The 26373-nt window shown below is 40.4% G+C and overlaps 2 long non-coding RNA genes across 2 annotated transcripts in view; both read right to left on the bottom strand.

The window, feature by feature from the left end:
• Positions 1-2575: 2575 nt before the first annotated feature.
• Positions 2576-4417, bottom strand: LOC127532465 (uncharacterized). The gene is made up of 3 exons (XR_007939909.1): positions 4091-4417; positions 3914-4005; positions 2576-3820 (listed from the first exon to the last, which is right to left on the bottom strand). It is a non-coding gene; the product is annotated as an uncharacterized LOC127532465 (long non-coding RNA).
• A 17740-nt stretch (positions 4418-22157) lies between these two features.
• LOC127532464 (uncharacterized) overlaps positions 22158-26373 on the bottom strand; it is an 8008-nt gene continuing 3792 nt past the window's right edge. The window contains exons 2-3 of the long non-coding RNA XR_007939908.1: positions 23374-23466; positions 22158-23265 (exon numbers count right to left, since the gene is read on the bottom strand). This is a non-coding gene — a long non-coding RNA (uncharacterized LOC127532464). The remainder of the gene's footprint in view (positions 23266-23373; positions 23467-26373) is intronic.

Raw genomic sequence — 26373 nt, 5'->3', positions numbered from 1 at the left:
GTGTTTTCATTCAAAGTTTAGGAGCTTATTGAGTTTGAAAACCGAGGAGACGAGACTCGTCGTCAGAGCGTATCAGAGTGCAAGACGGCACATTTTAGAGTGAGAAAACTCACCATACCGAGAGGTCTGGTCAACGCTGACAAAGTACTTTGTCAAATAATGGCTTACTCATATTCTGAAGAGGAATATTCACCCTCTGATGAAGATGTTCAGTAGTTCAGAGAGACAGAAAGTGCCGCCGCGTCTGTGCGTAACGGCAGCGGGTCGGTGCGCCATGACAGTTCACAAGCAGCACACGCTGGAGCCGGTGATTTGCTTCACGGGGTCCGGGGTGGCAGGAGGGGACGTGGTGGGTGTAACTGGGGTGGTCAAAACACTGCTAATGATGAGGGGGATAGCGGGGGTTGAAAAAAAAAACGTGGAAATAGCAGCAGACGCGAGAGAAAATGCACTGATGGAGGCTGCAGTGGCGTTCACGGCCCCGTCGTAAATGACGATGATGATGGCTGGGTTTGCTTGACAGATGAGGAAGAGTTTCACAAGTGGATCAGACATTTTCATAAGCCTGTTGGGTATCGTTGAGACAGGGATCTGACAAATTCTGAGCCAAACAATGCCATTTTGATCGTTAAACATCAATAAAGTTATGTAATCCATATGTCTGCCGCCTGGTGACGTCATAATATGCAAATTAGATGAGTGAATTTACTCCCATCATAAACTTTGGGTCATACTGATGATTTTTCTCATTTACAGTTTGCCTTTATCTCTAACCATTTTGAAGTTACAACCTTTTGAAAAAATGATATCAAAAGTGAATATTTTATTGAAAAAACTCTGGTGCCTAAAGGGTTAATAAAGCATCTGCAGAAGCATCATGGAAAGCAGTACGGAGACTTTTTACAGACGAGTGCAAAAACAAAAGTGAACCGCGGCAACCATCATTGCAGGAAGCACTACAGAAGTACAAAACTCGCTCCAACGCCAAATATAAGAGAAAATTGTCGAGTTCATTTTTGTAGATGACCAACCACCTTGTGTGGTGGAAAATGTGGATTGTTTTAGTATTTTTCGACCCCTGGAAAAATCTGACTCCCCCTTGGCGTGAACGCGTGCGCCTTACGTTTCACTCTGTGGCCACTTGACGGCTTTTCTGTTGTACGTTTACTGTTTTTTTTATTGTTGTTTTCTACTGTTTTTCGGGTTAAATGTGATTAAGTAGCGAAATGTGGACATGTTTTCGTGTTAAATATGATTAGGTGACAGGTCTCTCCTCTTCTCATCCCCACCGGTGTCTAAATGGCATCAGAGGAGATCCTACGCTGCTCTCAGCTTCACTCGCATGAGAACATTAGGACAGGCTTTAATTGGTTTAATTGTTTATATTCCATCAGTGTTGTACACGTGTCAATAAAATAATTGTTCACTGTGTTTTACATACAGTACAACATTAGCGGCTGCATGCAAAAGAAGACACGAGATTGCACTGTCACTGTTTACCCTTGTTTTTCTGTTTTTGTTTTGGTGCAGCAAATCAGGTGTATAGCCTAGATTTTTATTGTTTTTATTGTGTGTCTTAAGGAGCCATGTGTAACTTACTGAGAACTACCTACATTATTCTAGTGGAGATGCTATTATTTTATGTTAATTCATAAAAGTATTAATTGCAGCCTTGCAATGCCATTGAGGTATAATGTGACTTTTCTGTTCATACACTGGGATTATTTAGTTTAATTGAAATATGTGCACCAAGTTGCAGTTTTATTTCAAACATTTGAATGGTACAGCTGGGTCTGTTGTGTTTACAAACGCTGTTAAAAGCGATGTGAGCTTTAAGTTTTAATAAAGCCACAGCAGTTACACATAACTTGTTGTCACATGTTTTCCTTCTTTCTTTAGGGGACCAGAACAGGTGTTGTACAATGAATGTGGTGTTTTTAGATGTCAGTATCAAGCAAATTACATCCATGTATTATTAACAACTTTTAGAATGACAAAAAGAATCATATCGGTATCGGATCGGTATCACCCGATCCTCAAGGCTGCAGTATCGATATCGGTATCGGCTGTGAAAAAGTGGTATCGAGCCATCCCTAGTTCTAATACTACATTTTGTTAGCTAACTATGTAGAGAGGCTAACTGATGATTAGAAAACTCTTGTGCAATCATGTTAGCACATGAATAAAAATGCGAGTTTTCATGGTGACCCTTAACTTTTGAACGGTAGTGTATATACTTGGCATACGTGTGTGTTTTCTGAATTCGATGTTTTCTTTGAGATAAATTCCACCAAAAATGGAAGTAGAAAAAGGACAACTTTGTACACAAAAGATCACCAGGAAACTAAGTGTTTGATACTAAATATTTCCTGTGGAGGACTCCCAGACCTACATTTTACTGCCAAACTCGGTATCTTTGGGAAAATAGTAGCAGGTTTCAGTAACAGAAGCAGTCTGATCGGGGATTTCCAGCGTGGAAAGTGTTTAAAAGCCATTTTTCCACCAATGAATGAGCAGAATGAACCTGCTGAACACATGTGAAGACGAACAGAGATAATAACTGACCTCCAACATGTTGCCTTTTAATCAGTATTTTTATTACATTTTCAAATTATTCTCCATCTATCAGAAGACAAACTGAACTTTTGGCCTTCCTTGACCCATCAGAGAAACAGGATGGAGTGTCACCACTCATTACAGGATCAGAGGTGTTTGGTTTTCTTGTGCTTTATTGCCACCAAGTGGAGCAGTCAGAACACTGCAAATTATTACAGGTTTAGTTCAAATTCAGCCTTCACATTTAATCTCAGCTCACCTGGTCAGAGTTAAACAACAAAATCATCACTCACTAAGTTTCCAGGTACAGTGTCCTGTGACATAACATTATTTGCATGTTATTTACTTCCTGAAATCCCCTTAAGATCATGGAAAACAGCTTTCAGTCTCTGTTTAAACCAGATAGTTAATTACAAGGTAAACTATGAGAACTTTTTCATTTTCAGAGTTTGTTTCAGGTAATGTTTCTAACATTCATATTGACTTTATTTTCTTGATTCAGGAGCTCATGTAGCAACTCGGCTGATTCAGAAGATTTAGAAACGATAAGAGTTTTAGTGTCACCTTTAAATTTAAAAGAGTACAGCTGCTTATAATTGTTATTGTCAGAAAAATGTATGAAAACAAAACCAACGTAATAAATAATAATCAGTATGTTTTAACACAAATGACAGATAAAAGTCAGCTACAGCTCTGTAGATATTTTAAAAACCACACAATGAAGAATATTCACTCGACTCTCACAGTCTCAGAGATTTTCTTTCAAAGCTACAATATTAAATCCTACCACATCACACTTAAATATCCAACAACATGCTATATAAATGAGTCCAGCTTTACAGGGATACGCTGATGTCTCTGCAGTTCATTACAACATTTTCACATGAGAAAGTTTTCAGAGTTTAAATGTGTAGATTTCCACATGTATGTTGCATAAAATCACCTGTAAATCTGCCCTACCATTAATTTATCAACACAGCAACAGGATAAATAAGATATTTGTTCAGTTTTCTGAACAATTTACTCTGCTCTACTCCTAAACAATAAATGTCTCACATGACAGTTTGATATTATTAGTTGGCTCTAACATGTCAACCTAAAACATAAACCTTCAAAGTAAAACAAATGAAAGATATCCTGTAAATACAGTTTACAGTTCATCCTTCTCTTCCTTCTCTTCCTGGAAGATGGTGTTGTCAGGCTTCTTGACCCATCTAAGTTTGACCCCTGCTATGATCCCTTTCTCTTTCAGCTTCTCCTTCAGCTGAAAAACAGGTTCAGGAGCAAAAAGAAATGATTTTTATTCTTCTTACAGATTTATGTCCCTTAAATTTAAAATATCTCATCTCACACTGACCAGTTTCATGATGGCCTCTGTCACAGCGGGGTCATTCAGGTCCATTGTGGATTTCAGAGCCCTCAGCTTGATCCGAAACTGCTGCTTTTTCTCTGTGGCCAAAATGGAAATACAGATTCTTGAAAAACAGACTTGAGTGCAACACAGTCAGTGTGAGTTTGTTTGAAGACAACTCACCGTAGTGGCACATGAAAGGAAGTTTTTGGTCACAACGATCTTCCACCCACTTTCCAGCATCAGTAGTACCGATCCAACTGGTAGCACAGTTTCCAGTGTTAGCTAATGGGTGTCCAGTCAGCCAGTTTTTGAATTCGTGGTGTGTGCCATCAGATCTAGTGTGCCAGGCTTTTCTGTACAGGCCAACTAAGGCATATGTATTTCCTGGTACAGCATGCTGGACCTGTATCCTCTCTTCTTCATTCCTCGTCATGGCCAGGCCTGTGTGGAAGTCTTTGCAGTAGCTGTCAGCTTCCTCCCACGTCCGGTTCTTTGTTACAAAGACATAGCTTGGGGGAGAAGAAGCTGGCAAGAATTTTGAAAGTTCAGTCAGACTAATTTGCACACAACAACAATTTATGCTGACCGGCAGTTCTTAAAAAGTCCAATGCGCATGAAATCAAATTCAGAAAAGAGTCAAATCTTGACATTTGACTTACATCTTTGCAAGACAAAACAGTCAAAGCTGCTGTTCATTTTCTGTTTTGGGGTCTATACACATACTTGAAATAGTAATTATACCCAAGTCTGGAAAATACACTACATGTTATTGGATCACGGAAACCAACACAAGCAACGTTTTCCTCACCGTCTGAATTGTCGTAGCAGAGAAAGGGGAATGGGTGGTCGCATGGCACATCATGGAATCGACCATCTTTTGCAGTACAGCATAGCTTTGTCTCAAATCTGCTACCATCTGGTTGACCGGTGCCCCACATGATATGGGAGGAACTGATTTCTCCGTAGTGGCCATCGTCTAGCATCGACCACCCCCAGCTCCAAGGTTTGTCATACAGGCCAATCCATACTCTTCCACTGAAGCCACTGCCAGCAGCTGCAATCAGTTGAGCCACGTCTTCCATGTCGTCCACATTAGCCAGGTCGGTGAACTTTTCTCTGCAGTACTGTTGGGCTTCATCCCAAGTCTTCGGTTCATCAACTAATTGGTATTGATGAAGGCCTGAACAGAGCCCTGAAAAAGACCCATTAGTAGTATATAGGAGACACCTTTGAAACCTTCGCACGTGAAGGTTGTCATTGTGTCTGTCATCCTTCTCTCCTGTGTCTCTCTCTCCCAGTCGCTCGCCCCCTGTCTCCCTGCCCTCGGCCACCTGATTGCTCATGAGCTTCAGCTGCAGTAATCAGTCAATTACACTCACCTGTCTCCTCTGCCATTTAAGCCCTGCTCTTCCCCTCAGTCTCTGCTGGCTCATTGTAGACATACATGCAGTTTCAGACTGCGTCCCCGTTTACCTTTCTCTGGGTTTGTCTGTTTTTGGATTTCTTTGCTTCGCTCCCCTTGTGGATTTACCCCCTTTTGAATTCAGCTGTTGGTATGGACTTTAGTTTGTTTTCACTCTAGTTATTAGTTTCCCCTTGTTTCAGTATCTGTTTGTAGCCCTGCCGTTTCCCCCTGTTTAGTTTCCGTTTGCCACTTCAGTCTCGTTTTTAGTTTGGAGCACTTTCGATTATTAAACCTCATTATTAATCCACCTGTCTTTGCTTGTTTAACCATGTAAGACCCCTTTTTATGTAAACAGGAAATTAGACTGAGGTTTAATAATTACTCAAACAGACACATATGAAGATCTAAATGTGGATTCATCTCACATCAGAATCCAATGATGGAGGGAAGGCTGCACCGCCTCAGGCCGACTCCACCACTAAAATGTGACATTTATACAAACATGTTGGCTTTAGGATTGAAAACGAGAAGTTCTGCATCACATTAATGATATAAAACCGTATTTTCTGAGCATTTACATATGTGGTTTTGGGTTTATTTGGAGATATGTGTTACATTTCTGCCTCCACAGTGAATTTATTTTGTTATTTTGCATTCAACAGCCATATTTATTGACAGACACACTGTCCGAATTACTGGAAATAAACACCAGCACACACAGATAAGTCAGATTTTGTTGTAGATTCCTAACAATAATAGAAAACTACCTCTGTGAAAAAGCTGTGAGTAGCAGAAACTGAATTATTTCTATTGGAAAGCAGATAAAAATCTCAAAATAAACCCCAATATGATCAGTGTAACTGTAAAAAATGCACTTTTGTTTGCTTTTCTTGTCTAAAACAGATGAATTCTCCCTCCAAGTCATCTTTAAATGATTTTACTGCAATAAATATTTATTCATTGACTTCAAACTAACTGAAAAAACTGGATTTTAAACCCAGTAGATGCTTCAGATCTGTTAAAATACAAAGTAGCACTTAAATTTAATATAATTTACTCACTTTTGAATTTACAGAATCTGGAAATATCTGCACCTACTTCCTCATGCACTTTGTATTTATTTACTGAAACTACATATTTACATGCAAACTGCACCTTCTATGTAATTTCTGCACTATTTTACGTTATTATGTTGTCATACATGTGCAGAAATGTGCAGCTAAACTGCTGTTTGTCTTTGTAATTCAACTGTGTATTTAAAAAAAGGAATAGAAATAAAAGTAAATAAGAGAACCGCTTGTATCTGATACCACATAAGTTCCAGTAAAATGGGAGTTTATGGGTTTTATAGTCTATTTATGCTGACAAGTACCTCATGTTAAATCAATCTATTTATCTATTTCTAGTCATTTTTTGTCATTAATATTTCATTTTTCAAACATATCACAAAAAAACACAATTTTACATTTAAAAAAGTGATGTTTACACCAAATATTATTATTTTGGGTTATTTACAACCTTTAGTATAACAAATAAGCATCTATAAAGGTTTCTACAGTTGAACATGAGATTTTTCTTCTATATTTATTCCGCTTTGCTTCATATTTGGAGGTTTCTTGCTGTGGTTTTAGTAATATCATCTGATTTTGTTTCATCTGATTGCTTAATCTCGTACACACAGAATACATGCAGTAAAATATATATGTAAAAGGTACATCTGCACGCCTACCGTTAAATGAAGTCATCGTCTGTAATAGAATAGGAACGTCGGAGTCCGCTGTAAGGTACTAGCGTCTGGGTCAGCTGTCTTTCACGCAAAAGTAGCCTTTCCAAACAAAAAAAAGGTGTCCTCTGCTTGTTTCACAGAGATTTTATCCAGGTGGAATAAACCTGATTGGCTACTGTGCTTTCTTCACATGGGCATGTTCAGACACGCCTGGCCTTGTGCCCCCGAGCTCTAACTTTTTATTTCTTGAGGTCATTTAGAGCTGGGTTTATGGACCCTAATTTAAAAAATATATATTTTAAAGCAGCTGTAGAACAACTGATATTGAAAAAATTGTGATTTCAATACAGAAATACCTTTTAACCCTGTAAAACCCACTGCTGCAAAAATACAGCATCTGTACATAATTTTTTAAAAATGATTTATCTTTATCTATAGAAACTTTTAGTTTTACTTAATTTTATTTTATTTTTGCTCATTTTTCTATATCATTTCTTTCTCACATGTGTACATTTTTAAGTTTTTTTTTATTTTGGGGGTCTTACATGGTTAAACAAGCAAAGACAAACTCTCAGCAGTCTTTCAGAGCCAGATGTTGGTATGTAACAATAGCAAATGTGTTCTTAAAAAACAAAAAGGGAGATCTAAATTTACATTTTATGATAAAGGCAATTTATTTGGGGTTATTATAATTATTGTCTGCTTCTTTCACATGGGCATGTTCAAACATGTCAGTGTGTGTGTGTGGGGGGGGAGACATGCAGTGGGGGATGGGTTTATTTTATTTATTTTATATTTTATTATGATTATATTCATAATCCATATTTTATAATTCATAATTCATATTTCATAATTAATTTTTTTTAACCATGCTGGTGTGCATGATGCGCGCATTTTCACGTGCCAAGGTTTCAAAAGTGTCTCCTATATACTACTCACATTTATCATCCTGAACAAGACAACATCATTTGTAGCAGTGACTGTTTCCCTGTGCTGTTGACCCGACCGCTGGCCTGATCCCCTCCCTTCCTATTGGTTGCAGTCCTTCGGATAGAGGTCTTGGACCCCCACAATAGTCCAGACAGAGGACGCAGACCAGCTTCTTTCCCAGGACACTTCCCTTCCCCATCATGAGTTCTAGCCTTGGTTCATGGTGTTTTTATTAATTGTAATAAAGACCTTTTGATTTCGATCTGCTCATCTTTGTGCTCTCACAGTTCAGACCCTCCCCCCATGCTGTGACAGAAGGATCTGACCATCATGAACCCAGAGAGCACACAGAGTGACCCAGATCCTTTGCCAGCCCCCCACAAATTCACCAGACTGTATCTATCTAGGTGGTGCTTGTATGGCACCACGATCAGCTTCTCAGGCTGATTAGTTCAGGGCGGGCTGGCAGGCTTCGCAATAGTTTGGTGGAGCGCTCTGTGTTGTTTTTTTCAGGATAACTTCGCAGCAGGATACGAGCATTTTCTCTCTTGCAGATTTTGTTTCTGGTTCTGGTTCTTCACCAGTTTGACAGGGGGTCGGCACTCCCTCACCATTCCTGGAGGGACTCAAAGCTGCCTCATCTGTGCTGGAGAAGCCGAGAGCCGAATCCTCCGCAGTCCCAGATGAGCTTGATACTACCTCGCTGGTATTGAAGTGGCCCCACCTTCACCTTCTGCCTCCTACCCGACCACTGGAGGGGTCCCTCCTTGGCCTCCAGCCTCTTGACCGACTGCCAGAGGGGTCCTGCCTTCTCCACCGGCCTACGGAGTGACTCCGCCTGCCCAACCTGTCCCTGGGCCGTCCCCCAGAATCTCTCAGTTTGCCTGACCTGCCTGCCTGTGGGATATTGAACTCTTGTTTTTGTACTTCTTTGCTTGCCATGCGTTGGACCGCCCCCTGACTGTCTAACACCTTGGGTTGTGAATTTTTTGACCCTCCTTCAGGACCCCCCCTTGTCAGGGTGCTCCCCAGGCACTCAGATGAGTGGGAACTATGTGTAAGACAGGGGTTAGAGAGACAGAACTAAACTAAAGACAGAACTATGTGTAACCCCCTCCAGCACTTTGAGTGGTGGAGGGGGTACACTGTCACGGCCTCTGCCTGACCTCTTTTTCTTGCCAATTGCTCCTCCGTCCGTTCTGTTCCTCTCCCCTCTTGTCACACTCCAGGTGATCAGCATGGATGGAGAACAGCTCCGGATAGAGGACGTGGACCCCCACAATCTTCCAGAAAGAGGACGAGGACAGACTCCTTTCGAGCTCTGTCCAGTGGCTGCCGCCGCACGTCTTGCTGCGCAAGCACATGTCCTCCAGACTGTTGGACCTCTGAAGCCTGCCTTCCCCCCTCCTTTCCCCTTAGTGAGTTTTAGCCTTGGTTCATTGTGTTTTATTTTTGTAATCAAGACTTTTTGATTCTGATCTGCCTCCAGCTGCTCTGTGTGCTCTCACTTTGGGTTCAGACAACCCTGTACCATGACAGCTGACAAATCTAACACAGCAAACTAATCATTCACATTAAGGTTTAAGGTTTGTTGTTTTGGTAAAATAAGCAATTTCACCTTTGAGTTTGGGTTAAAATGACTTGTTTGTTAAGGTCAGGTCTGTCATGGTTCTTATGTCAACAGGTTAAATGATCACACAAATATCACATAAAAGCAAAAATAAGACAGACGTGGATCAACCATGCCTGTAGGTTGGACACCAATGACTGCTGTGGGCTGAAAATGGTCATAAATGAAACAAACGTGTCATATTTACATCATCCACTTGTTTGAAGTTTTCTCTCCTGATTACACCATTTTGTTCTGCTGAAATGTTTGAATACTCAAAACATGTATTCATTCACATTTTGTTTTTAAAGTCTTAAAGCTGTCTCTATCTTTAAAGATAGTAAAATGATTGGGTTGGTAGGAGACAGATTCTTCATTCAACATGTTAGAAATCCAACAGTTGCTTCAGAAGTCAATGGAAAGAATGTCAAGAACAGACAACAAAAATCAGATGATTTATAAATGGGAATTTGTTCTATAACAGACTTACAGTTTCACTGTATTTAAATGCTCCAAAAATGTAATTATTTAAATACATTTGCAGTTATTTTCACAGTTTTTTATAGCTGTTGAAACTTGAAATATTCCACTGCTTTTAAACATATTTTGTGTGTATCAGAACAACTTTTATCATGAATCACACACATGCAGACTGACCTGATAAAAGGACGATGCACAGCAAGGCCCCGTTAACACCTGAGGATAAAACACATTCATCAGAACCTGTCAACACATGCTGGAATTCTGAAGTTCGACAAGATGTTGTTTGTTTCTTAACTTGCAAGTAAAATAATATCTGGGTCTGTTCTGTTGGTCTATTGTATGCACTGAAGAGACTAAAATCTATTCATTAGTTATATTTTCTTATGTTTTTAAGGATATTTCTTACCTGGACTGCAGGCTGGTGACATCTTCAAACTCTCCACTTCTTGTCTCTTTATCTAAAGCTCAGAATTTTAACAATTTGCCGGATTGCAGTTGCAGCGATGTCTTCATGTCTCCCCTTTCCTCCCTCTGCTCCTTGTCTTGACCTTACTTCTTCCTCTTAAAACAAATTCTAATCCCTTGATTTGCAAAACAATGAGCATCTCATTTGCTGCCAGCAGTGATCAGGTCACCTTGCCCCATGTCATGATATTTAGTAATTTATTTAATTTTTTTTTTAATTTAGCCTTTATTTAAACAGGTAGTCTCATTGGGACACACTCTCATTCCCAAGAGAGACTTGTCCTTAAATAACGCAACAAGACAACATTGAGTTACTGACAAACGACATCAAGGGACCTACACTAGACAATATAACACTAGGTTCCAGACAAACAGGGTCATGACAAAAACACAACATAGACAATAAAATGAATGTGCAAAGCACCAAGCAATGGAGTTAAAATGTAAAAGCACTAAGAGCAAGAACAAATAACATCTTATTTACGGATTATGGATGTATGGATTATTTAAAAAATTGCCCCTATTGATGTGTGAAAGTCTCCCTACTCATCTCACAGAGGAGCAAGACATGATTGTTTTGTGTCTACAGCTACATTTTCCTTAAGTTTGTCATCATGTTGTGTTTCTGAATAGTAATTTGGCATCGTTATTTGGTGATTTGGATGTAATTTTTACATTTATATGTGGTCATTTGCATTTAATTCTTGTCATTTATGTGAGATTTTGGTCATTTTACATCGACTTGTTGACGTTTTGTCTCTTTGTGGTGATTTTTTTGTTCATTCCATCTCACTTTGGTTGTTGTCTGTCTGATTCTGGGATGTATATTTTGATGGGCCTGTGCCCAGTAGGTGTGTTCAGTCATTTGTTCATGTACATTAGCGTACAGGATGTAGAGGAAAGCGGTGAGAACACACCTTGTATTCTGACTTTTAAATATGTGGTGACACTGAGGTGTTGGAGCTTTTTTTAATCACCATTTGATGTTAGTATTGAATACTAAACTGAAGTCATTGAGATGGATTCTCATAAATTTACCAGTTGACTGTAGGGGAGGACTTGGAAGCCGACCACAGAAACTAGTGGTGGTAATTCAAGTGTTCCACATTATGTTGTCTTTCTTCAAACGGTGAATGTGAATAGTCATCCAGCCACAGTTCTGGAAAATGTTGCATGGCAGAAAGTGGTACAAATGAAGGCAACTGTGATATTTGTGCAACAAAAAGGTCATTTAAGGTCACAGACTGTGGTTCTGTCTTTGCTGAGCAATGCAAACTAGATGTAAATCCACATGTCCTCACCTGATGCAGCCAGGATGAGATTACATCTGGTTCCCTTTTGGGATACTTAAAAAAATACATTTTTAAATGAGTCCAAAGAATAATATTATGAATGTACATTGCAAAAGGTTCTTTGTCAGTTGATGAGGCGACGCTGTACAATGAGATGTTATTTTTTGAGCCACTGTTTTCCACGTGTTTTAACCTTGACCCTCATCATAACAGAGATTTATGACTCCCACCATCTCTGGAGGTGAAGAATGCAAACATTGTACACACATACACTAAAAGGCCAATCCAAACATTCCAACCATATTCAAAACAAGAGAACAAAATAGTCTCACAATCTCATTATTTTTGTTCTACGAATTAAATAGAGGCTGGTAGCATCACACATCATTTAAAATAACCTCCATATGTAAGCTTTAGTACTGAGTAAACACCCAGAACATAGCAGCAGCAGATTCACACGTCATGTCATCATCTTTGTGCAACAACAAGCAGCATTAACCTACTAATTTGATTATGTGGGCTTAGGCTGCGGGGACAACAGGTGAAGTACGTCATTGTAAAGGGTTCCGTTTCCACCACTGGCTTCCCAATGGGCTCCATCTCTATTGATGCCCACTAGAGCGGGCCCGCCGGATTCTTTATATCGGCCCACCCATGACACTGTCCTCACCACTGACCTTACACTTGAAGGCCCTCCAAAGCAAGGAGAGGTGGTCATGAAAGTGTTCTGCATAATGACATCTTTCTTTGCAGGGTGAATTTAAATATGTATCCAACCACAGGATGTAGTTCTGGAACATGTTGCATGGCAGAAATTGGTATAAGTGAAGGCAACTCTGATATTTGTTTAACAAAAAGGCCAATAAAGGTCACAGACTGTGGTCCTGTGCTTTGTTGAGCAATGCAAACCAGATTTAAATCTGCATGTCCTCACCTGATGCAACCAGTTTGCCAACATGAGGTGATAAATGGTTCCCTATTGGGAAACTTGAAGATGCAAGAAAATTTTAAAAAACAAAAAGTAAAATGAGTCCAAAGACATATTATGGATGTACATTCCAAAAGACTCTTCATCAGTCAGTGAAGCAACACTGTATAATAAACATGTTATTTTCTGTACCACTGGTTTCTACAATTTTAGCCCTGACCCTCAAAAAACAGAGATTCATGACTCCCACCATCTGTGGAGGTGAAGAATGCAAACATAGTACACACATGCACTAAAAGGTCAATCCAAACACTCCAAACATATTCACAACAAGAGAACAAAATTGCCTCAAAACCTCAATATTATCCTGAGGTAATTTAGAAGAGTCTTGTAGCAGCACACATCATTTAAAGTAACATCCATGTGTAAATTAGAGTACAGGGTAAACACAGAATGTAGCAGCAACAGATTCACATGTCATGTCTGTCTTTGTGCAACAACAAGCAGCCTTTACCTACTAATTTGCTTATCTGCTCTCAGGTTGTGATACCAATGGGTGAAGTAGGTCATTACTGACATCCTTCCATACATCAATGTTCCTGATCAGTTTGTACTTCTGCTACCACCCTTCCTCCTCCTCCTTCTCTTCTCCGTATTAGCAACAATAATACTGACAGTGAGGAAAAATTATAATCTATAGTTCATTGTAGGTCGAGGACAGTGTGTTTACAGTCATAAGTTGAAATGAGAGTTTGGATAATTGACAGATGAAAACAGTGACTTCATTCCTCACTCAGCCATTCTATGTCAAGTTGGACTATTTGAAGGAACCACTCATGGTAAATAAGGGTCTGAAAAAGAAGTCAAAATATCCAAGTGTAAATCACGATCTATTTAACTCCAGCCCGTGTCTGGGTCAACTTATGATCAATGTGAATTGAGGACATGAACACAGAGGAACTAGAGTTGTCCAAGCACTTCATAGGCATAGTCAGCTAAACTCCAGCCTGCCAGCATCTTGTCCACACCAACACCCACTAACCTCTCAGATCCAGTGGAGTGGACAATCCCGCACCAACAGGTTTCCTGCCTGATCCTGCTCTCCGAGATTCCAAGGGGCCACCTTCTGGAAGACCTTCCAGGAGAAAGTGTGGCTCCTGACAACACCAGATCTCACTTCTCCCCAGCTTCATGGAGGTCCCTGCTACCAGTCCTGAAACATGGCCACCTCCAAGAGGATGGATATTATCTCACTTGTTCCTTCCACTCCAGAAGGTGAACGGCGTCTCATTTTTTCCCACCTCCACTAGTGTCAAGACCAGGGGACTACAAGAGTCAGCTAATGCTTCCCTTACTTCTGTATTGGGCCTTGTCGTGCAATTGGCCCGATTCGTCACTGCTGTTGGCCTCCTTCCTGGCCTCCAGAGGGGTTCCATCTTTGCCCCTGGCCTCCAGAGGGGTTCCATCTTTGCCCCTGGCCTCCAGAGGGCTTCTATGTTTGCCCCGGTCCTCCAGAGGGGCTCCATCTTTGCCCCTGGCCTCCAGAAGGGTTCCATTGCAACCACTGACTTCCTGATGGGCTCCATCTACTTTATTGCCCTCTGAAGCCTTTGACACTGTCCTTGTCACTGGCCGCACACTTGAAGGCCGATCACAGCAACTAGTGGTCGTAATGAAAATGTTCTGCATAATGTCTTTCTTTCCAGAGCGAATTTGAATAGTCATCCAACCACAGAATGTAGTTATGCAAAGTGTTGCATGGCAGAAAGTGTTACTAGTGAAGGTAAGTGATAGTTGTACAACAAAAAAAGCCACTTCAGGTCACAGATTGTGGTTCTGTGCTTTGTTGAGCAATGCAAACCAGATGTAAATCCCCCATATCCTCACCTGATGCAGTTGGCTAACATGTGGTTCCCTGTTGGGATATGTGAAGAGACAAAAGAAAAAAAATCATTTAGAATGTGTCCAAAGACAAATATTATGGATGTACATTCCAAAAGGCTCTTCATCAGTTGCTGAGACAACACTGCACAATGAACATGGTATGGTCTGAAGCACTGGTTTCTACATTTTTTGTCCCGGCCCTCAAAATAACAGAGATTTGTGACTCCCACCATCTCTGGAGGTGAAGCATGCAACCATTGTGCACACACACACTAATCAGTCAATATAAAACTTCAAACTTAATGACAAAGAACAGACCAACATAGTCTCACAGCCTCAGTGTTATGTTGTAGTGATTTAATTGAGGCTGGTAGCAGCACACATCATTTAAAGTAACCTCCATGTGTAAGCTTTTGTACTGAATAAACATAAAGAACATAACAGCGGCAGCACATTCACACGTCACGTCTGACGTTGTGCAACGACAAGCAGCATTTCCCTACTAATTTGCTTATCTGGGGTAAGGTTGTGATGACAACAAGCAAAGTAGGCCATTGCGGATAGCCCTCTGTAAATCATTGCCCCTCAACAGATTATACTTCTGCTACCACTCCTCAGTAATGAAAGTAAAACATCAGTAAAACAAGAGTTTAGGTGATTGACAGGTGAAAACCATGACTTCATTCCACACTGAGCTTGTCATTGCCAAACTGGACAGTCTGAAAGAAACACTCATGGTCGATAAGGGAGTAAAAAAGACATCGAAACATCCAAGTGTCTGTCTTGCTCTGGTTAACTCCTGCTAGTGTTTGGATCAACTTATGATCAATGTGAATCAAGAACATGAACATAGTGGAGCTCGAGTTGTCCAAGCACTTCAGACACAGTAAATACTGCTAGACAGAATTTTTTTTTCTGTCAGAATATGAATTATGAGGTCTGAAAATCCCTCATGCTATTGTGGAAAATGTAATTAGATTTATATTTATACTACCATTCAAAATATTTGGGTTCACTTGGAAATGTCCTCTCCACTGAGACAGCTGTTTGTTTGTGTTTTTGGAAAATTTTCAATCCAGGTTGGAGACAGGGGGCATTGTTGGGCCTGTTTTTATTGATCTTAGGAAATCATCTGATACTGTGAATCATCAGATATTGTTGACCAAACTATCCTATTTTAATTTTTCAGTGAATGCCTTGAACTGGATTAATTCCTATATTTCTTCAAGGACTAAGCGTGTTAGAGTACAGAATATAAAATCATTACACCGTGATAACTATCTTGGAGTAACACAAGGGTCGGTGCTGGGGCCACTGCTTTTCAGTTTATTTATAAATGATCTACCAAATTGTTGTCCTCCAAATGTGATCTGTCAAATGTATGCCCGAAGATGCAGTTTTGTATGTTCACACAAAAGACAAAAAGCAAGCTGCCCAAGAGCTGACAGTTGCTATGAGTAATGTCTTTATGTGGCTTGATCGCTTTCAAATACATCTTAACATCTCTAAGACTGTGTGTATGTACTTTTCCAAAGAGACAACTGGAGAAATCGATCTTTATATCTCTGTACAAAGCCCAACAATTAATGTTGTACAAGAATTTAAATACTTAGGAATTATTTTAGACTCACAACTTAATTTTAAACAGCAGGTGAGAAAGATTACTAAATAGATGAAATTTAACCTGTCCAATTTTAGATTTATTCGGAATAATTTATCTTTGGAATCAGCAAAACTATATTTTGATACAATGATGATGCCCCACATGTTGTATTGTATAACAAGTTGGGCAGTGGCCTGCAAAACAACCATAAAACCTATCATAACAGTTTATAAACAAGTCTTAAAGATTCTAGATAAAGATAGTTCTTTATTATTCCCATGTCCAGGGAAATTTCCCATGTTACAGCAGCATACATCTTACAGTAAAGCAACAATAGCAACAATAAACAACAATATAATGATAATCATAATAACAGTCACAATATGTCCAGGAGTGTAGGATGGGAAAGGTCAATGGACCATCCATTTTCTTCTGCTTATCCGGGGCTGGGTCGCGGAGGCAGCAGGCGAAGCAGGTCGTTCCAGACGGTAGTTGGTCAACTCGTGCGTATGCAAAGTCGTGCGTATGCAAACTTGTGCGTATAGGAAAAATAAGCAATTACGGTTAAATATTAGATTAAGGGTGAGAAAGGTTAGGGTTAGCAAAAGAAAAGAGGGGTAGGAATAAAGAAAGAGCAAATTGAAAAACATAAAATAAGGAATGAGTGGTTAGGGTTAGGGAAAAGTAAACATGGGTAGGGATCAAAAGAAAAAGAGTAAGAGAAGAAAGATAAAATAAGGGTTACGAGATTAGGGCTAGGGAAAAAGAAACAGGGGTTGGTCCCTCACAGCTGATGGCAATCAGCTGGAGCGCAGAGCAGGCGAGGGAGGAGCCATGACAGTAATAGTGTCAGAGGGATATATGTAGTGGACTCTCATGTTATCGTGACAGAGGGAAAAGTGTAGTATGACAATGGGCAATAATGATAGAGGGACAAGTACAATAGCAACAAAGAGATATTTGCAGTATAATTGTGATGCGAGCTGCTTTGGTCTCCCAGCTTTTGTTTGTTCCATGTGTTATCCTTTGTTGTTGTTTTTCTTTTATATATGTGTGTGTATATGTATGTGTGTATATATGTGTATGTATGTGTGTGTGTGTGTGTGCGCCCAGGTTCTGGCTATACTTGTGGGGACCAAATGTCCCCACAACAATAGGAAAACCAAAAAACATGTCATTTGTGGGGACCTCATTTGGGTCCCCACAAGTTTAAACAGTGTTTTCTTGGCCATGTTGTTGTTACTGAAAAAGTAAAAGTGCAAAAACGTTTCTTTAGGGTTAGGCATGGTCTGGGTTAGGGTTAGGGTAAGGGTTAGGGGTTAGATATGAATGGGAGTCAATGGTAGATCCCCACAATGATAGGAAAACACAGTGTGTGTGTGTGTGTGTGTGTGTGTGTGTGTGTGTGTGTGTGTGTGTGTGTGTGTGTGTGTGTGTGTGCGTGCGTGCGTGCGTGCGTGCGTGCGTGTGTGTATTTATATATGTACACTGACAGTCAATAAAAACTTTGAGACCATATTTTTCAACATAATTTTTATTTTGAAGCCCGAAACTGGATTTTCTTCATATGAATCATTTGTTTAGCATATTAGCATACAGAAACAAAAATCTAAAGTTTCAAGAATGATTTCAAAATGAAGAATTTCACAAAAGAAAACGGCACCTGCCAAACACAAAGTCACAACAGTCAATACCGAGTATGGCCTCCATTTGCTTCGATGCAGGCAGCAATCCGTCGGCGCATGCTTTGGACCAGGCTTCTGATTGTGGGTTGGGAACAGCCCATACGCCTGGCTACATCACTGTAGCTCAAACCGGCCTCCACCATACCCAGTGCCCGGAGACGTTGTTCATGTGATAGACACGGCATGATGCTGTTCACTGGGCTAACAATGGTGGCCTTTTTTGGGCCCTTATATAGGCCTTCAAAACCCATTCTCAAATTGTGCAGATACTCACTGAGTATTGCTTGGTGTGTATTTGGTTCTCTTTTGCAAAGTGACCAACCCATGTGCAATGACTCATGACAAAATGACAACTCATCATTATCTCAGCTACCAGGACACTAGATCATCAGTAAATCCACAATGAATAATTACAACCCCCCTACAAGTAGAATGCTGCGTACATTTCTACCTCAAAGTTTCAATTGACTGTCAGTATATGTAGGTATATGTGCATATATATATGTATATCTTTTTTTATTATGGTTTTATGCTATTTGTTTAGTTATGGTTTTATGTTATTCTATCTTTGATCTGCCAATGGGACTTTAGATGGAAATTACCCGCATGGCTATAATCTCTCGTATTTACATGAAAATGTACATTAATACGAACTGTCCCATTTTAAAAATAAATAAATAAAATTAAAATGAAATGAAAAATTTTGAAAGCAAAGCAGTTTTTTCCAATGAAAACACGAAACTAGATGAACCCTCAGTAGAGGGCAGAACCACGCCCTCTGCTGGCGAAAACCCTGTCCTCCCTATACAACTGATGCAATATGTATCAATTTTGATCATCGTACGTATCTCCCTCCCTACTTGATCTGCTGACCTGTAACTCCACAACTGAGCAGGGGACCTTAGACTGATCTTCAGTGCCAAGTTTGATTATCCTGAATTCAGCGGTTGCAGAGATATCGGACCGGACATAGCCACATACATACTTACCCAGCCAGATACCGCAACAAATGCAATAACCCCGCCGACGTACCCATTGGGCGTGGTTAATGACTCAAATCCACTCTAGACATTGCCCATGTGGTCAATGACTATTGTACCTGGAAACAGCTGATTGTAAATGGAATACAAGGGGTCCTCGGTTTATGACGTCCTCGACCTACGACATTTCATCGTTATATTGTTCATATATATAGACGGGTCTTCGGTTTACGACGTACTGTGCTTCACCGATACGTGGAACTGGTTACATGGAACTGATTGGTGAGCAGACGAATACATTGTCACTTAGCGAGGGGAGAGAACAAATACGCCGTCATGTGGCGCCATGAGACAACTTTGTTTACATTTGCCAGTGGTATGCCACCTTGGATTGTGCTACATTTGCTAACTTTTTGCCCTTAATTATGGCTCCCAAGCCAAAGTCTGACTCATACATGCATGAAAGTCATTGGTATTCATGACTTTTCTGAAAAACTGATTGATGTCATAATGCACATGACGGCATTGTTTACATTTTTGCCTTAGTTCCGACTTATTGCAAAAATCGACTGCGTTGATCAGTATGAATGGAACTCTAATGCAAATCAAGGACTCCCTGTATCTACGAGGGGCGACGGAGGCCCATTTGCAACAACCATCACTCCTGTGTAAAAATACTACATTTTGTTAGCTAACCATGTAGAGAGGCTAACTGATGATTAGAAAACTCTTGTGCAATCATGTTAGCACATGAATAAAAATGTGTTTTCATGGTGACCCCAAACCTTTGAACGGTAGTGTATATACTTGGCATAAGTGTGTGTTTTCTGAATTTTATGTTTTCTTTGACATAAATTCCACCAAAAATGGAGGTAGAAAAAGAACAACTTTGTACAAAAAAGATCACCAGGGTCCTCATTTCTAAAGCTTGCGTACGCACAAAACAGGGCTTTCTACGCAAAGGTTGTGATTTATAAAAACAAACTTGGCGTGAGAATGTGCGCACCGGTGTGCCAACTTTGATGCTTGCTTATGCACATTTTGGAGACAGAGGGAACGGCAGTGCCGGAGGGTGAAGTGGTGAATTGAAACCAGATTGGTCTCAAACCTTTATTGTCATCACATATTAGACTTGTAGAGCCGGATAATCATAAACCCTCATTGTTGTAGATGTTTCTATAGTGCGCCATTCGGCCTACGACTGTATTTGCAGAACTACGTTCATATATCAAACTTCCATCTTCAAATGATATAGAGCGGTGAGTGGCACTGATTGATTACTAATTTGGAAAAGGCATGTGACAATCAGTCCAATCGCTGATCAAGCGGATAAATAGCGGCTGACAGCCGTGCGTAATGTGGCACAATGGATGCGCTGGCATTGCTGGAAGATCACGTTAAGAATGGAGAGAGATTTTAGGAATCACGGGGATTTGCCCATGTCGATGACTGGCTAATAAGCTGATTCAGATTCCCTAGAGCAGTACTCTTGGATCTATGTGCTGAACTGGGCCGTCTTATACAGACCCACCCACCGAAACCACGCCATCCCGGTACAGACACAGGAGCTGACGACTCGGGGGTTTCTGGCGACACCGGCTCCTTCCAGCGGGAAGTGGTCAACAGGTATGTGTTTTATATGAAGAATATATGAGGTTACATTTGTTGTCTAAATCCTATCTATTATCTATTCCTACCTATTCATTCATCCTGACGCACAGCAGTGTAGGGAAAAGACTGCAGGTCGGTGCTGAGTAAAATGCCGTGGATCAGCAGCTTATTTATATACAGCTACATTCATGGGTTACTTTGCATTGACCATTCATGGTAAAATGTGGGTGTGTTGTGGGCGGAATGTGAGGTGGATCCACCTGTGCAATCTTCCAGCTGGTGTGTGATTTATCAAGAAATTGCGTGCAGCTGTGCGTACGCACAGTTTTATAAATCAGGGGTGAAGGGCATACGCCCATTTCAGATTTTCGGCGTACGCAAACTTTTAGTATGGATCTATGCAATGTTTTATAAATGAGGCCCCAGGAAACTAAGTGTTTGATACTAAATATTTCCTGTGGAGGACTCCCAGACCTCCATTTTACTGCCAAACTTGGTATCTTTGGGAAATAGTAGCAGGTTTCAGTAACAGAAGCAGTCTGATCAGGGATTTCCAGTGTGGAAAGTGTTTAAAAGCCATTTTTCCACCAATGAATGAGCAGAATGAGCCTGCTGAACATGTGAAGACGAACAGAGATAACTGACCTCCAACATGTTGCCTTTTAAAGGGGCACCGAGGAAGATTTTAGCGGAAATGTAGCGTTGCCTACATTTCCCGTGAGCCTCGGCGCGCACTGTCGCAAACCATCGTAAACGAGCGAGCGAGCCTCAGGAAAGCCGGCGGAGTTGAAATCATTGTTGAACAATAACGTGTGTAAATGACTCCGCAGTCTAATGTTGTAAAACTGAGTTGTCAAAGCTGCTCCGAGCTAACGTTCGGTAGCTCCGAGCTAACGTTACATTAGCCAATACCCACACAGTGTTTTTGCCACAAAGTTAATCAACTAAACCAGTCACAGTCAAACTAATCCCATAGTCTACTAACCACATATCGCAAGCAACACACACAAAAGACAAAAGAATTGTATCAAACTTACAAAGAGCTAAAGTTATGTACCTGTCTAGGAGAAGCACAGCCAGCTCGGCATCTGTTTTGATTCCTTTTTGCTCCAGGAATTCTCTCCACCTCTGAAATGCCTGTACAAGATGAACTTTTCTTTTGCTTCGTTGTCGATCTGACAACCTTTTTGCTTGCAGACTTTGCTCTGTTCGCTTCCTTTTGCGCTCCATGTGTGCCGTCTTCTCAACCAACTCTCCACTCTGCTAGTGCTAAAAACAACTAGCTCCGCTCTGCTACGCTCCGTCAGCGCACGCGCACCCGTATTTGCTGTAAATCGCTCCGTCTCTCACAGGAAATTCTAGACGAGTCGACAAAAAATTAATAAAATACAAATATTTACAAAACCAAAATGATTCATGAATCGAAAATGGGGCATTAGTAAGTGTAAATAACGAAGATTCATCCACATTAATATGAGACTTTGTTACGAGCATAAAAATCTAAATTCGGTGCCCCTTTAATCAGTATTTTTATTACATTTTCAAATTATTCTCCATCTATCAGAAGACAAACTGAACTTTTGGCCTTCCTTGACCCATCAGAGAAACAGGATGGAGTGTCACCACTCATTACAGGATCAGAGGTGTTTGGTTTTCTTGTGCTTTATTGCCACCAAGTAGAGCAGTCAGAACACCGCAAATTATTACAGGTTTCGTTCAAAATCAGCCTTCACATTTAATCTCAGCTCACCTGGTCAGAGTTAAACAACAAAATCATCACTCACTAAGTTTCCAGGTACAGTGTCCTGTGACATAACATTATTTGCATGTTATTTACTTCCTGAAATCCCCTTAAGATCATGGAAAACAGCTTTCAGTCTCTGTTTAAACCAGATAGTTAATTACAAAGTAAACTATGAGAACTTTTTCATTTTCAGAGTTTGTTTCAGGTAATGTTTCTAACATTCATATTGACTTTATTTTCTTAATTCAGGAGCTCACGTAGCAACTCGGCTGATTCAGAAGGTTTAGAAACTATAAGTTTTAGTGTCACATTTAAATTTAAAAGAGTACAGCTGCTTATAATTGTTATTGTCAAAAAATGTATGAAAACAAAACCAACGTAATAAATAATAATCAGTATGTTTTAACACAAATGACAGATAAAAGTCAGCTACAGCTCTGTAGATATTTAAATAACCACACAATGAAGAATATTCACTCGACTCTCACAGTCTCAGAGATTTTCTTTCAAAGCTACAATATTAGATCCTACCACATCACACATATCACACTTAAATATCCAACAACATGCTATATAAATGAATCCAGCTTTACAGGGATACGCTGATGTCTCTGCAGTTCATTACAACATTTATACATGAGAAAGTTTTAAATGTGTAGATTTTCTCATGTATGTTGCATAAAATCATCTGTAAATCTGTCCTACCATTAATTTGTCAACACAGCAACAGGATAAATAAGATATTTGTTCAGTTTTCTGAACAATTTACTCTGCTCTACTCCTAAACAATAAATGTCTCACATGACAGTTTAATATTTATTAGTTGGCTCTAACATGTCAACCTAAAACATAAACCTTCAAAGTAAAACAAATGAAAGATATCCTGTAAATACAGTTTACAGTTCATCCTTCTCTTCCTTCTCTTCCTGGAAGATGGTGTTGTCAGGCTTCTTGACCCATCTAAGTTTGACCCCTGCTGTGATCCCTTTCTCTTTCAGCTTCTCCTTCAGCTGAAAAACAGGTTCAGGAGCAAAAAGAAATGATTTTTATTCTTGTTCTTACAGATTTATGTCCCTTAAATTTAAATGTTAACATGAACTATCTCATCTCACACTGACCAGTTTCAGGATGGCCTCCGTCACAGCGGGGTCATTCAGGTCCATTGTGAATTTCAGAGCCCTCAGCTTGATCTGAAACTGCTGCTTTTTCCTCTGTGGACAAAATGGAAATACAGATTCTTGAAAAATAGACTTGAGTGTCAGTTCAACACAGTCAGTGTGAGTTTGTCTGAAGACAACTCACCGTAGCGGCACATGAAAGGAAGTTTTTTTGTCGCAACGATCGTCAGCCCACTTTCCAGCATCAGTAGCACCGATCAAACTGGTAGCACAGTGTCCAGTGTTACGAGATGGGCATGCAGGTGTGAGTCGCGGAGTGTGAAGTGGAATGACAGGGTAAATGGTATTGTAAATTTTTGTTGCAGGTTCTTTACATATCGGGTGGAGCACACTGACAGTGACAATTAAAACAGAGAGCGGAAAACGAGATGCCGGTGCAGGCAATAATTTATTTACAAGGAGCAGTTCTTTAAAATCCCAATAAAACTGGTTACAACTTCCTAAAATAGTGTCAACCAGATTAAGAGCCGGCGGGGTGAACGTCCATTAAAACGAGAGGTCTGTGTTTAAAATGAATACTTAAGGTTCAGGGAAACTGGGGTCAGGTGCCAAGGTTCAGTGGCTACAGTGTCCAACAGTCTTCTCCCAGGCCCGGACTCTTCTGCTTGAAGGCCACTTCGAGGACACAAAACCACTGCCAGTATGAACGTATCAACCCTCTCCTGGGGATGTACACACACCAGAACGTTACTAACAGCCCAAAGGGATACTCACACACCATGCAGAGCTATTAGCCCTGCTGCTGCGAGTGTGACGTTCTGGGTAGTGATGTTACGCTCGAGCCAGTTTGCTCGACACAGTGCCGAGCTTTTGAAGCGGAAGTGTTCCGCGACGGTTTTTCGATCCCTGCTTCAGCACGCCCACAGTCACGTGATTATCGAGAGCGAAGCCTCGTTACATCACATCGCGTGTCGCGGTGCTTCGCTAGAACTTTGAAGGGATGGGACATTTCAATCTGTCCAGATCTTAAAAGGCATAGGGGTCTGATTCACTCCTCAAATTGTGGGTTTTTGAGAGGAGGAGATTAGGCTAGTGCATTTGCCATTTGTCATTTTGAGAGAAGTTAGGGAGAGCATACATTTAGTTAGAATTTAGTTTAGATATGTCTAGTTGCATTAAATACATTAAATAACACACAGATACATAAGCATAGATTCACACATACACACACATGCATTCATAGAAACACACTACACATATATGCACACAAACATACATATATATATAACGTTTTAAAACATTTATTGCAAGTACAAAACAGTGTGAGACAAGCAGTCCTGAGGCTTTTTCAGTTTTTTCCACTTGGATGCAGTTCTGACACAGGACCAGCAGATGTCACTCTTCTGGTTGTGTCAAATGCTTCGAAACAATGTGTCATTCTTGAAGCAGATGTGTCAAAGTGGTTCATTGCTTCATGAAGCTTCGATTTCACCATCACTAGTTCTGGGTCTTTTCCTGCTTCACCTCAGCGTTTCCTCTGCCCAGTTCCCGGCCTCATGCTGTCTCCTCTCTTGTCGCTCTTTTCCAACTGCCATCCCCCCTGTAATCCTCCACAGGCTCTTTTATAGCCCCTCTCCTTCCAGTCCGGAGCCTCTTTCTCCGCCATCAATTGGCTCCTGTGAGGGAGAAGGGAGAACCTCACAGGTGCAGCATATTGCCTCATAAGAGGCGTTCACTGGCAGTGGGACATCTAAAAACATGCAATAAAACTCAAAACACTAATAATTAAAAACATGCAAAAATAAATCTCTAAAACAACAATACAACAATAAAACCAGTCCCAACTGCAATGTGACACAGGCAGCCAGTTTCCGAATTCGTGCTCTGTGCTATCTGACCAAGAGGTCCAGGTTTTAATGGAAGTGTAATACAGGCCAATCCATACTTTTCCACTGTAGCCTCTGCCAGCAGCTGTAATCAGTTGAGCCACATCTTCCATGTTGTCCACAATGAACTTTTCTCTGCAGTACTGTTGGGCTTCACCCCAAGTCTTTGGTTCATCAACTAATTGGTATTGATGAAGGCATAATCACCATAATCCTCTTCATTCAGTTGAGTAATCTGATGTCATACATTTACTGTCTACACTCCAGTGTCATTGTATATAACACATGTATTCTGTTGGAAGACTAGTTAATGAATATTTTCATTGAGAAAAATTGTCATGTTTTTCTTTGTGTGGGAACTGAGGTCAATTCAGTCAGAAGGTAAGACAGTCAGCTAACAGACTGATCAATTTCATTGTAATCAGTCTCTTTCAGACTGAATCTAAAATGATACTTTTCTCAGTACACTGAGATGGTCCCCCTAGATCAATGAGTGCAATTTAACTTTGCAGTGTAGTTGAGCTACAGTTCTCAGATCAAATTTAAATAGTTGTCCAACCACAGGTATGGAAAATGTTGCAAGGCAGAAAGTGGTACAAGTGAAGGTAATTTTGATGCTTGTTCAACAGAAAGTCCACTTAAGGTCACAGACTGTGGTTTTGTGCTTTGTTGAGCAATGCAAACCAGATGTAAATCCACATGTCCTCACCTGATGCAACCACTTTGCTAACCTGTGGTGATATGTGGTTTCCTGTTGGGATGCGTGAAGACAAAAAAAAATTATTTAGAATGAGTGCAAAGACAAATATTTTGGATGTACATTCCAAAAGGCTCTTTATCAGTCACTGATGCAATGCTGTACAAAAGTATCTTATTATCTGTACCACTGGTTTCCACATTTTTTAGCTCTGACCCTCAAAATAACAGAAATTCGTGACTCTCACCATCCATGGAGGTGAACCATGGATATGTTGTGTGTTGTGTTCGTTGCTTGTCTATTGAATGTTGTTTGGTGTCCGTGGTTTGTTGAATTCAGCCTCCCTAGTTCATGTCACACTTTTAGTTTGTTTGTTTAGGGACTTCTCCTTGCTAATTCCCCTGGGTTGTCTCATCT

The sequence above is a fragment of the Acanthochromis polyacanthus genome, chromosome 23 (assembly GCF_021347895.1).
Source record: "Acanthochromis polyacanthus isolate Apoly-LR-REF ecotype Palm Island chromosome 23, KAUST_Apoly_ChrSc, whole genome shotgun sequence".
NCBI lineage: Eukaryota > Metazoa > Chordata > Actinopteri > Pomacentridae > Acanthochromis > Acanthochromis polyacanthus.
This window is presented reverse-complemented; position numbering and strand designations above follow the sequence as displayed.